The following is a 13,359-nucleotide window of genomic DNA, read 5'->3' as shown; positions in this document are numbered from 1 at the left end:
AGGAAATGCTGATGCGTGTGTCATAGTTAACATGGTAATATTTTCTCATCATTCTTGTTAAAAAGTTATTTTGTACAAGCAGTTAATTTCACCATGGTCCCAATAAGCAGTTACTGGGTCCATCCAGTTTACATTGTAGGGCAAGTAAATTAAAGTTGCACGTTGATTTTCTAGAAAATCAGCAATAATTTGGGGGAGTGGATGGGGAAGTGAGTCTGTAAGAACAACTAGGACTTTAATTTTTCAGATAAACTGTTGAATTTATGGGTCATTTCGGGAAACATCCCATGAAAGGATGAGCGCTAATGATTAAAACAAAACTAAGAAGTCGGATGTGTAATTTGCTGATTGTGTGGATTCATTCTAGTAATGGCACACATGTGTAATTGATTCAACCCAACGCCGCGTGAGCAGGCTTGAACGAGGCAAGGGGCTGAAAAACATCAAGTGGTGTAACGGGCCAGATAATTCATACGCTGACACAAGCAAGTTTCTTCAAACATCTCCAACTGGGAAAGAAATTCACATTAACTTCACTCTCCAGCCTTCTGTTGCATTAACAGATAAATTAAAAGTCAAATTAAAAAAACAAAAACCATATATATAGTGTTGTTGTTGTTGTTAACAGCTTTACAGTTTAACCTGTTTGGGAAAAAAAAGGACTTGCAAAGTTTGTTGTGGGGAGAATTCGCCTCCAAAAATTGCCCTTTCGATGCAAAGTTGACATGTGTTACTTTGCCTGCATGGAGAGCTCGTGCCACACCCGCATGTCCGGCGTTGCAGCATGCATACGTGTGTACGCTCGCAGGCATTAGCTGCAGGCTGCGTGGCTGTGGCGTCTCCATATGGACGCAGCCCGAAACCCCCTCCGCGCTGCATGCCATGTGCTCTGTGGACAGCAAAGAGCGGGGTACGAATACTTACCTTGCGGTGTTAAAGTAAACTTGTCAATAAAGTATGCGGAGTCTGGTAAGTGGTGTCTTAAATATTCCTTTATATATGGAAACCAGATGTTGAAAAATTAAAACCCATAAATTACCCCGGGTTGATTATCTCCCTACGCTTGGCCGTTGCGAACTGCGTAAGTGCATCATCGCTCGTGGCCCCGAGCAGAGCTCTGCAGATTACAGGGTTGCGGGTTTTCTATGGCGGCGGGGCTTCATGTGGTCTGCAGAGCGCCCGGACGACACGACAAGTGAGCGCGCGGGCGAAGCGGAGCGACGGCTGTCTGATTCTTCAAGCTGACACTCGTACGTCTCTCGCACGTGCTAACTAGCATGTGCCCTCCTGAAAAAACACCGCCGTCGGCGGGACGGAGCCACGCGAGCCGGCCAGGCAGGGCCGTGCGTGCTGGCGCGTGTTTATTAGGCGCTCGCGCCATCACCCCGGCTAATACCCCTGATTCCCAGCACGCTTATAGCTGTTTATTAACATGCGGGATTACGGTCATTCCTTTCGATTCGTGTGATGCAACATGTTCTCGAGTTCGGGAGGGAGGGGGTGGGGGTGAGGGTGGGGGGGGCAGTCTTGTACACTTTCCACCTTAATTTCAAGAAAACGTGTCTGATTGGAGGGTCTGTCAAGGGAAATCTGTGGTCAAGAAGAACACATGAAGAACATTGTTCATTTTTTTCGCCCCCCCACCCCAAAATGCTTTCACAGCTTAAACATATTTAATAAGACTCCTTTGATTGACAGGAGAGCGCTCCCCTACAATGTCTTCTTTTTGCTCCCACATTCCTCGTCAGCAGCTGTGTGCCGCGCTGAAGGAGATGTGAGCTCAAGTCCCCGCAACATACGACGTGCTATCAGCCGGGAACAAGCCAGACTTTTATCCGCGTCTCGGTGGAGGTGAATGTGCTACTCATAACTTATTTAAGAAAGTATCACTTTGCATCATTAAACCTTTCTGTGTACAGTTATAACCCCCCCACCCCACTCCACCCCCCACCCCCCTACCATGCTAACATCAACAGCAGTCATCTCTCTGAGAGAAATGTAGAGCGTTATTTTGCGTGTCATAAAACTCCAACCCAAAGACGTGAAACTTAAATTATCCAGAGTCGCTTAAATGATATTTTCGGTGCAGTAAATTATCCACAGTGCAGACTTTTACGGCATTGAGCGATATATTAGTTGTAGTAGTAGTAGTGGTAGTAGTGGTAGTGTTAGCCAGGCTTCCCAGGTTTTGGCCGGGGCCGGGGTGGAGTGTGTCAGAGGAGGTCTGTGCAGGTGGCGCGGCTGCAGAGCCCAGCGGGGGTTTCTCCGCTCCCTCTCCCCTTCTCCACAGGTGCTTATTAGCACATATAAGCTGCCACATGCTCCTATACCGACCGCAGCCCGAGGGGGCAAAATCAGTCTTTGCCCATAATCTTCACAGCCTGACCGGGCCTTCGCTTCCCACTAGCCGGGGCACATGGCATAGCGTTTATGAAGCGCAGCAGAAGTATTACGCCAGCATTTGTGTGTGTGTGTGTGTGTGTGTGTGTGTGTGTGTGTGTGTGTGTGTTTTTACCCCCCCCCCCATCCTGAACTGCTGGATAACCTTTCTCCTCTTCCATTTTTTTTTATTTCCATATTCCTCCGCGTTCAAGTGAAAGGTCAGCTCGGAAAGAGATACCGATGCACATAATGCATATGTGTAAGAGATATCTATTCTCAGAGGCGAAGAGTAATTCAGTTGCAGACATTTCATTGCAAATGTTCTTTTAACAGCTATCAAACAGCTCCGGACCTCAACAGCAGTTGAAATGTTTTGCACCTGGTCGGCATGACAGAAACCCATTGTCATCCAAACAGCCCCCCACTATGTGAGACATGTGAATGGCTCCGCTGTGTGTATGTGAGAGGGCAGGGGTGGGGGGGGTGGGGGTGCAGGGGTGGACGGGGAGCTGTCCGTGTTTGAAGTGGGCATATGGTCGTTGCATTTGCATTTAATGCCCTTCAGATTACTTGTTTTAACTCGTGCTAAACACCTCACTCGGTTGGGGCTAATTTGATGAGGTCATGGTGTGACCCCTTGACCCCCCTCTCTCTCTCCGTGTTCTCTAAGTGAAACCAGCTGAGTCACTGAGACGAGAGACAGGGATCGGGTCTCCGGAGCACTTCTGGCTGTATTTGCCCCGGCTATCGTTAGGCCTCACTTACCCATCAATCTGGAGCTCTGCGTTCACTGCCCGGCCCTGCACTTAAGCTGCACAGTTGGCTGGTGTGTTTTTGGGCCGCGACCCTCTCCCAACCTCCATAGGGCTGAGGAACCACCAGCCCCCAGCCCCCCCCCTCAAAAAAACCTAACCACGTAAAGCAGCCAGTCAAAACACTTTGAATAGACCTGGAAAGAATGACAAATGCCCAAGTTTCTTATCGCTCGCTCGCCGCTTTGAAGATGTTTGCAGGGAGAAGATTGGGCCAACATACATTCAGCCAAGGATGTGTGTGTGTGTGTGTGTGTGTGTGTGTGTGTGTGTGTGTGTGTGTGTGTGTGTGTGTGTGTGTGTGTGTGTGTGTGTGTGTGTGTGTGTGTGTGTGTGTGTGTGTGTGTGTGCGTGTGTGTGTTTGACCTGCAGGACCCCCCCGTTAAAATATTTATTTTCCTTTGCGTGGCTACACTTTCTTGTGTTTCGGGAACTCTTTACGGGAGACGCGCTTCTCACTTTTCTAATAAAATCAATCTCCGAAAGCCTGATTTCTAGACTGGCGGGACAATATCCTGAGAATATTAAGCACATTTCTGTTTGGCGCTGACATCGAATGTAACCGATCGATAATATGTTGCAGATCCAATATTCCGGAATAAGAGTGTGGAAAATACAGAACAGAGGCGCACAATCGGATGCAGACGTAGATAATGATTAGAAAAATACATACATTAATAGGACAAGCATGCACACATACACAGATGCAGGCAGACGCACACACACACACACACACACACACACACACAGACACACGCACACGCACACCTCTCGACATGAAAGGCCATACCAGAAATAGTAAAAGCCCTCTTATGGAATGTTAGTGGGGGCTATTGAAGCACTGATACATCGGGGTGAACCGGCTCCTTTCTGTTGCAGCAGGGCTCAAGTGCTGCCCAGACTCCAGAGAATAGCCCCGCATGGTCTAAGGGGCTACATTTTCCTAACCTCCAAGGCCACCGCCACGAAGGCGCCTCAAGAGAGCCCCTTTCGTGTCAAAGGGGGGAAAAGCCATTCAACTCGAGAACGGCCTCTGGCTTTTGATCAGTTCACAAGTTACAGTTTTGCGGGGACCCCCCTCCCCCCTTCCCCCCCCCCTCTCTCCATGCAAATGGGAAATCTTCAAACAGCCGCGCAGAAATACATCTCTCTCGGACGCGCCTAAAGAAGGAGCGCTTTTTTTAAAACATGGGAACCTTCACAGCCAAGGCCTCGCTCGAGAGGGCTCTCGGGCGAGGCTATTGAGAGAGCGCGCCCAGATGCGGAGGGGTTCCCAGCGAGAGCGTCTCCCCGCCCCGGGTTCACGCCAGACGTTTTCTTTGTGCACTCGCTCTGGAGACCACATCGACTCCCAATTAAAGGATTAGGGCGACGATGATCAGAACCGTTTTTGAAAAACACACGGCGTTCCCCGGCTCGCCGCATGCATTCTCCCTTGCTCCGGTCTCTCGCATGTTTTCCCTTTGCGCTTACCACGGCCGCTGTCTCTTTGCAGCATCGCAGTTAATTGGTTTTCACCAAGCTTTAATAGAGAATACGTGATAATATATATTTTTCTGTGTTTAAATGTATATAATACCATTTTTTCTATTGAATCAAAATCCTAGATCACGGTAGCGCCGCTAACTCCATCAACTGTGGCGAGCCAAACCCCCCTCCAGGAGAGCTGACACGTGAGCTTTCACGTCCATAGGTGTCACAATTTATTTTGGGTGGCTCCGTGTGTGTGTGTGTGTGTGTGTGTGTGTGTGTGTGTGTGTGTGTGTGTGTGTGTGTGTGTGTGTGTGTTTTGGCACCCTAAAAGCTCCCCCCCATTACGTTCCTATCAAAGTTTATGTTGCTGAAAAATTGGGAAGGGGGCTGAGCAGAACTCTTGTCAAGGTCATGTTCTGATGGAAAGAGCCAACAATGCCAACGCTAATCCCTCCCCCTCCACCGCGGGCTGACCCCGCTCCCCCGGCTTTCAGGACTCTGTGGTGGGAGAGGACAAGAGGCCCGGCTTGTTCCTATAGTCAGCCCGGCATTAGGCAGCCCAGAGCTCCTGGATTATCTGCCAATTAGCACCAATTGTGGCAGCCGGTATTAATGCACTGTTCTATATTTTTTTAATACCATTTAATTTTGTCTCCTCTCCTCTCCCCCTCCTTCTCCTCAGCATAATCAAGATTGTCTGCGCTCTCCTTTTGCCTTTTTCCCCCCATTTAAAATAAAAGAGTTTGGGGTTTAATTTGGCATTAAGGAGCGTAGAATGTGCCTTGCCAACGGGAGCGTTTGTCGGAGGGAGAGAGCCAGTGAGGAAGGGGAAGAGAGAAAGAGCAAATCATTTTAGGAGCGGGACTGTGAAGGACTCGTCTGAGCAGACCGCAAGCTTCAGTGTCCTGCTACATTATTGGGGAAGTCAGCTTTGTGCAGGAATAACGTGTTGCCTGACTATTATGCCCCCTATGGTGGAAGGGTTTGGTGGGTTTGGATTAGGAGACTCCATTACATTACCCTAATAACTGGATAAAGCTGCCTCATCCAGTGCAACGGATCCTCAAGTATTAGTGCTCGTGGCTTTTCACAGCATTTCAGCCGCTGATCTGGAGACAGCGGCGTGGTAGAATAACTAGCTGGTAGAAATAAACAGCCGCACATTTTGCCCTTTGTTTACCTTTATCATGGTGTGAAGGGACACTTGTGCCTCCTTTAACTAAAGACAACATGCAGGTATGTTAAATGGTATTTATCTTCTATCGCGCAGCAAATGTGTTTACACAAAGTGGATTCCAACGGCGTATCACACAGCCTTTCTTTTCTTCTTCTTTTCTTTTTTTTTTCCACTGACTCAGACTGGCACGGCAATAAACTTAACAAACCTCAACCTAAACTGAGAGGTAAATAATGATCATCTTTCGTCTGCTGTGAGGGAAATTCCAGCCCAGGGGGAAACTTTGCAGCATGAAAAATATCTTCTAATTTATAGATAGTGACCTTATTTGATCCATAAAACTCGTTCGTGATCATTATAAACCTTGGCAGCGCCACACAACTTAATTATATATGTTTTGCAACTGCGAGAGCGTGTCAAAAGTTGCATTACAAAACTTGTACTTTCAATGTTGTGATCGTTGCATAAGTAGCCAGATTTACTATATATATATATGTGTGTGTGTGTGTGTGTGTGTGTGTGTGTGTGTGTGTGTATATATGTGTGTGTATATATATATATATGTATATGTGTGTATGTGTATGTATATGTATATATACGTTTATATACATATATAATACACAATATGTATATGTGTATATTTATGTATATAAGTATATAATATGTATATATACATACATATATAATATTTATATGTATAGAGAATATATGTAGTATTTATATATGTATATGTTTATATATAAATATATGAACATACATATAGCTATATATATATATATATATATTTTGAATTATTATTATTATTTATTTATTTATTATATTTCTATATAGACATAGATATGCTTTGTAAGATGTTCTCCATTGGAGAGGTCAGGAGAGAATAATAAAGGGAAGGCGAGATGGAGATGACCAAAAATCTATGCAAATGTAATAACGTCAGAGGAGTTTTATTAAAATGCTAAATTTTGTCATTTTACATCAAAGGGAATTGATGGGGAATGACCCTCATTACAATGTGTGAACATATATGGAAGAAAAAAAAGTGAATGGGAAAGTGGCGGAGGCATGAACAGATTACACATAACGCCCAACTTCTTTGATGTTAACTATCCAAACCAATTAGGCCGCGGGACATGAGGGACTTCTGCTGCATTCACGGATGGCTTGAGGTTAACGCCGACTGGCTTTACTGTATGGAAAACCAGCTAATCCTCAGAAATGTCATTAAAATAATAATAATAATAATAAACATAATAGTAATAATAATCATAATAATAATAATAAAAAACATAATAATAGTAATAATAATAATAATAATAACTAGTGCGTTTGGGAATAAAAGTAACTTTAGGACTAAGTTTTAGGACCTATTTATCATCATTTGATATATGCGTGGATATCATTGTTTGGAAGACAACGAGGCAGAGCATGAGTGAAATTATACATGGAGTGAATAAAGGTTTGCTACACTGGAGGAAAACAGTAATGCAGAAAGTAAAGACACAGCGTTGGATCATTTTACGCCAAGTCACAACACGGGTCTGGAGCTATGGTTGCTGTTTTGTAGGAGCGCTCAGGTGAAGCCAGAGGCCACCGATCATTAGCAGTCCAGCTTCCCTTTATAGTGTTAATATGGGGTCAGGCTGTGGACTAGAAAACCTCCACCACAGCTGGCGCATTCGATGTCTCCATGGCTGGTGTTTTCACTAGCGGAGTGAAAACAATCCACCCGCTGTTCCCGCTGGTCTGCAGGCTGACCTTGCCCTTGGGCCACACCACCATACCCCATCCCAGCTGTTGTCCCGCTCCAGACGGGGAAAGCTCACCAGATTGTCCCGCTTGTCCTTCTCTGTGCTGTGGGCCCTTCCTGCAGGTGTGCTAAGGTCCTAGCTCCCCCTGTTTGATTACCTCGCAGGCCAAACACGAGGTCTTGCCTCCTCCCCGGTCCGGGTTTGATTCAGGGCCTCCAAATGCCTTTTAGATCCCTAATCCTAAACACTTAAGCCCTTCCTGATGGGTTCAGCTCCAGGTCCCAGCGATTTAACCAATCCAAATAGGGGGAGCGCTGAGAGGTTCAGATCAACCGAGTTGCCTTTTGCCCCCTTCTCCTTTTCTTTTAATTCAGCGTATTAACCCTTTACCAGTGATTGCAGAAACAGAGTCCTTGTTGCACTATTGTGCCATATGTTTTACCTGGCTGTATTTTAATGTGCGATCCGCACTTACCAACTATACTTTCAACCTTTCAACAATTATCTGGGCGTTAATCAGAGATACTGTGCTGGATTTAAGACTACAAGTGCAAGTTAAATTAGGTGAAAAATCAGGGATGGGTGTGAAAATAGTAGATTATAAAAAGTATTCCTGCAGAAGTCAGTGTTGGGTGCAGTGAGGTTTGGCCAGTGGGCTCTGCAGACAATGTCAGGGCCCAAAAAACAAAAACAAAAAAATGTAAAAAAGAAAATCATTTTTTTTATCCTTTCACTTTTCCTTTTTTGTATTTATTTATTTTTTTATTGACCAAAGTTACCAGGCATAAATGTTTTCACTAATGTTCCCATTTTCCCAGTTTGGTTTAAGTAAACAGTTCAGCTCATTCCTCCACCTGTTTCGGGGTGCATGAGAAATGGACTTTTCCTGAAAAGTCTGTGACCCCTGACCTCGCAAAGCAGGAAGGGGCTGCCAGCAGGCAAATGCCCTCCTGTGTGGCCAACTGCCATTTAACCTCATAATTGTTACAAGGCAGCTCCTGGCCGTCCGAAACTTGGTTTCCGGAAATCACTCTTAAACAATCAAATAAACGCACATGCAGGGAATTTGCCGTGCCCGAGGCCCGGGGCAGCTTTCGCAGCCATGATCACAGATCCTTTCGTCAGCTCCGACGCGGTTCAGCGCGGATAAAATGTTAAAAAGACGCGCGTTTGCGTCTCGCTATGTGAGAGAGAGAGAAAAAAAAATCTGTCCGCAAAAGCAAAACATCTCAAAACGAAACCCCGCACATCCAAAGTAATTAGTCCATAAAATGCTGGTTTCCAGCATGCCGAGGAGAGACGGCGACAACTTCCGACTTCTCGGTGACTCAAGCTAACGCCATAACACGGTTCCTAATGGGAGCCAAGGGGCAGGAAATATTCTTTGTTTTTTTGCATAATTTTTGCTTCGGGTGGCGCTCATTCTGTTTGTGTTTAGCGCTGAATCTGTGCCGGCTTCAGACCGACCTGCAGATACGGTATCCTCTTCACCTTTATCATGCAGTGCCGGGGCCCATCAGGCTTTCTATGTGGTTGGCTGCACTTGGTTATTTTTCCATCCCTGCACATTTACTTTTTGCTTGGCGCTCACCTCCCGAGCCGGGCTTAGAGTGTTCCCCGGCACCCCGTCTGATAGCTGTGCGCTTGCTGATTGCTTCCCGGGATCAGAGCGGCGTACACCGAGCGCAGGCGGCTCGGCGTACCACACATGCTGCAAGATCAAAGGTCATTTTTGGAAGCCCGGGATTACCGGGGGGGGGAGGAGGAGGAGGAGGCGAAATTATATTTTTTATCCGTCCTCTTTGTTTTTTTTTGATCACCCTATCTGACCCACCTCAACCTGCACTCCCACGCCGCCCCATACTTAGAGCCTCGCCGTCAGGTGTTCTTTTTCAAGAGGGGGCTCCGGGGCGGAGGAGGGCTGAGGTTCGCTAATGTATCAAAACAACGGATAGATCCGATGCAACCTTGAGTGTTGAGGTTTGGAGGGAGTTCTAAAGGGACTTCAAGGTCAGGGGATGTGGGAACTGTTGCCACGTCCCGCGTCTGACGGAAATACTGACCAAATCAAAGACGGCTCATGAGTGATATGGCCACTGAGGTCACATCTATTTATTACTGTGAGTGTAGAGTATCACACATATACACACACACACATATACACACACACACATATGCACACACACACACACACGCGGGCTGTGTTCTGGTGTAGGCGACGGCAGGGATGTCTGCTGTATTTCAGCATGAGGTGTCAACAACTTGTGTCCGCCAGTTATTATGCAAGTGGCTGAGGCTGACACAAGTGCTTTACACGAGGCCATAGTACAGTAACGCTGGCAAATTTCAGATTCGGAGCAAGTGTACTGAAAAAGCACACCCATAACCAAGACCCTGTGGTGTTTACGGCACGCTACGTGCAGCGTAATTATTTTTGCATCGTGATTATTACCATTATTATGATTCTCCGTCGTGAAATGACTCAAGGGGAGTAATATTTCTAGGTCACTTTTGTGTTTTGTTAACACAGAGGGCCGCCTCACACCCCACCCGTGCTGTGTCACCGCGGAGAAGTTCAGGACATTTGCATCCGGCGAGGTGTGAAATTAACCTACGGGGATTGTATTGTATTACCGCTAAAAGTGTTCACATTTGCAAACAAATAAAGCAAATGCACAGTGGGCAAATCAAAAGTATACGTCACCGACTTAAGTCTTGCAATTTCAAGGATATTGTGTTAAATGTCACGGTATATTTCACTATTGTAAGGACACACAACAACATCAAACACTTTTTAAGTGTGTAATATAATTATGAATTCACAAAAGACGCTGCCCAACGTGACATGTTATTTGGGAAGTATTAGCTTGGGTTTATTTTATTTATTTATTTGTTTATTTTGCATATTCTTCAAATGCCTCCGCTAGTAAACATGTATTCTTTTCTTTTTTCTTTTTTCTTTTTTTTTTTTTACAATTAATTGTAATGCGTAGTCAATGCAAAATTTTCACTTTTGCAGTATATATTTTCTCCTAAGTATAATGAGGTCACAAGTTAAACTGACACCCTGGAAAGCGGTGGAGCGATCCACTGCAAACAAAACGACAAAAGTTATTTTGCGTTCTTAACCCAACATTTCAGATGGAGAATGTGGTAGAATTAAACAAAATACTGAGTATTATCTGTGTTTTTCCTATGCATACTCATTTAAGATGTAGTATGTGTATGTGTGTGTGTGGGTGTGTGTTTTAAGATGCAGAAACACATTTAAAGGAACTATCTCTGTTGGAAATGTAAATAAAAGGGCGGCCCCGCCACGGAAACACAAAACACAGCAGTGGGATCGATCCCAACATGATTGACAGGCCTCTTAACTCAAGGATCAACACTTACCAACTTCATCTCTGTTTTACAGGTTTGTTTTTTTCTGGTGCTGTAAACTTTTTTCCCCCAAATTGTAAACATTACAGTAAAGCAGGTCCATATTTTAAATTATGATTGGTTGAGAAAGACACAAAATTCTCATTTTCAATCTGTGACTCCAACTCTTCAAGTGTATATTTATATATACATACATATACGTGTATATATATATGTGTGTGTGTGTGTGTATATATATATATATTTATACACACATATACACATACGTACACACACATAATATGTATATGTATGTATATATGTGTGTATACATATATACATACATACACACACACACACACACACACACACACACACATATATATATAGAGATAGATGTAGGGGAAAAAAACTTTAATTCATAGCAGTACAAGCCTGTTTCATATGTCACGCACTCATCAGCTGCCAAGTTGGCGATACGGTTTCCAAAAAAAAATAAAAAAATAACCGCTATCTATCTATCTATCTATCTATCTATCTATCTATCTATCTATCTATCTATCTATCTATCTATCTAGCTAGCTATCTATCTATCTATCTATCTATCTATCTATATGTATCTTTGTTAAAAGAAACACTCAATTGGGAGGGAAAGTCCTCAACAAATAAGGAGCAAAATAATAATTTACTTGACTCACTGGATTTTATATATATATATATATACATACATACACACACACACACACACACATACATACATACATACATACATACATACACACACACACGCACACACATACACACACACATACATATATATACATATATATATATATATGAGTGTGAGTGTTACATATATATGTGTGTTTATGTATATATATTTATGTGTTATGTATGTATATATATATGTCTGTATGTATATGTGTGTGTATATACACACACATACACACATATATACACACATATGTATGTATGTTTGTGTGTGTGTATGTGTGTATGTGTGTATGTATGTGTATATATATATATATATACACACATACACACATATATATATATATGTGTGTGTGTGTGTATGTATGTATGTATGTATATGTATTATGTGTGTGTACATAGAGTACCTCAATTTCATATGGTGATAATAAATCACAGATGGGCCTTTAACAACAAGAAGACTGAAAATGTGTAAATACAATTTGAACTCCGTTGCTGTTTTTACGACTACTCGGTGTGCAGTTTGTGTGACACGTGCACATCAGTGGAGCGTCCTGACAGACAGCTGGAGGACAGACAGGCTGAGCTCTGAAGGAACACCGCCATAAAGGCCACATGTACTTTATCTGAGGAAGAAGCACCCCGATGAACACGCGGTGTGTGTGTGTATGTGTGTGTGTGTGTGTGTGTGTGTGTGTGTGTGTATGTGTGTGTGTGCGTGTGTGTGTGTGCGCTCGGTCCATCAGCCTTACTCAATACTGTCATGACAGCTTATATGAGGTCTACGTTGTCAGATCTGTCTGTCTTGTTTTGTTAGTGTATTTGTTCTGTCGCTCGCTTGCTAGACTACATTTTATTTGCTTGTACTCATATCAGTTGTGTGTTCATTTGAGAGAGAGAGAGAGCAGCAGAGAAATGCAAAGAAAAAAAAAGAAAGAAAGAAAGAAAGACAAAGAGGCTTCAGCGGAGAGAGCCTTGCCACGGATTCTGTCATTCCTAACAGAGAATGGAAAAGTGGGAAGCCATGGCAACATAACAGGAAGCATATCATGTCCGTCCGGCAGCCAGATGAATCAGTTGTAGCATCTATCAAGTCACCTTGCAGCCGTCCCGTCCAGCTCCGGCGCTCCGGAGGACCGGCGTGAGGCTCCCACACGGGCCTTCTCCTGAGACGGGCTGCAGGGGGGAGACTGGATGCATTCGACGACAGGAGTCGAGTCAGGAATGCAAACAGACACCCGGCCCCCATAGACCGGTGTTCCTCTGCCTCCCCCCACCCCTCCACCCCCACCCCCCCCCCCATCACCTCCTCTGTGATTCAAATGCTCTGACAGAGTGGGAAAGGACCATTAAGTGGTGTGTTATTTACACATCATAAGCCAGTCTATTATATTGACATCCAGACGACCCAGCTCACCACTGTTGTCGGTGCGCCGCGGCCCGGCTCTGTGTTTGCTCTCAACAGCCGCATGCTGATTGGGTGATCTCCTGATAGGACATTCCAGCGCTGCGCACTATGTGTGAGATCTTCCCTCTGAAATAGTCCGAAAGCATTCATTACCCGCCGAGAAATGAGACAAAAGGTCAAGGCGGCGATGTGACGGGGTGGAGCCGTATGAAGTGGAGGTGGGGTTTACAATCCAATTGGGGATTAAGTTATCTCTTATATCTCTTACTTACAATAAACCCACAC

Source organism: Lampris incognitus, chromosome 13 (genome assembly GCF_029633865.1).
Source record: "Lampris incognitus isolate fLamInc1 chromosome 13, fLamInc1.hap2, whole genome shotgun sequence".
Taxonomy (NCBI): Eukaryota; Metazoa; Chordata; class Actinopteri; order Lampriformes; family Lampridae; genus Lampris; species Lampris incognitus.
Note: the sequence above shows the minus strand (reverse complement) of the source record.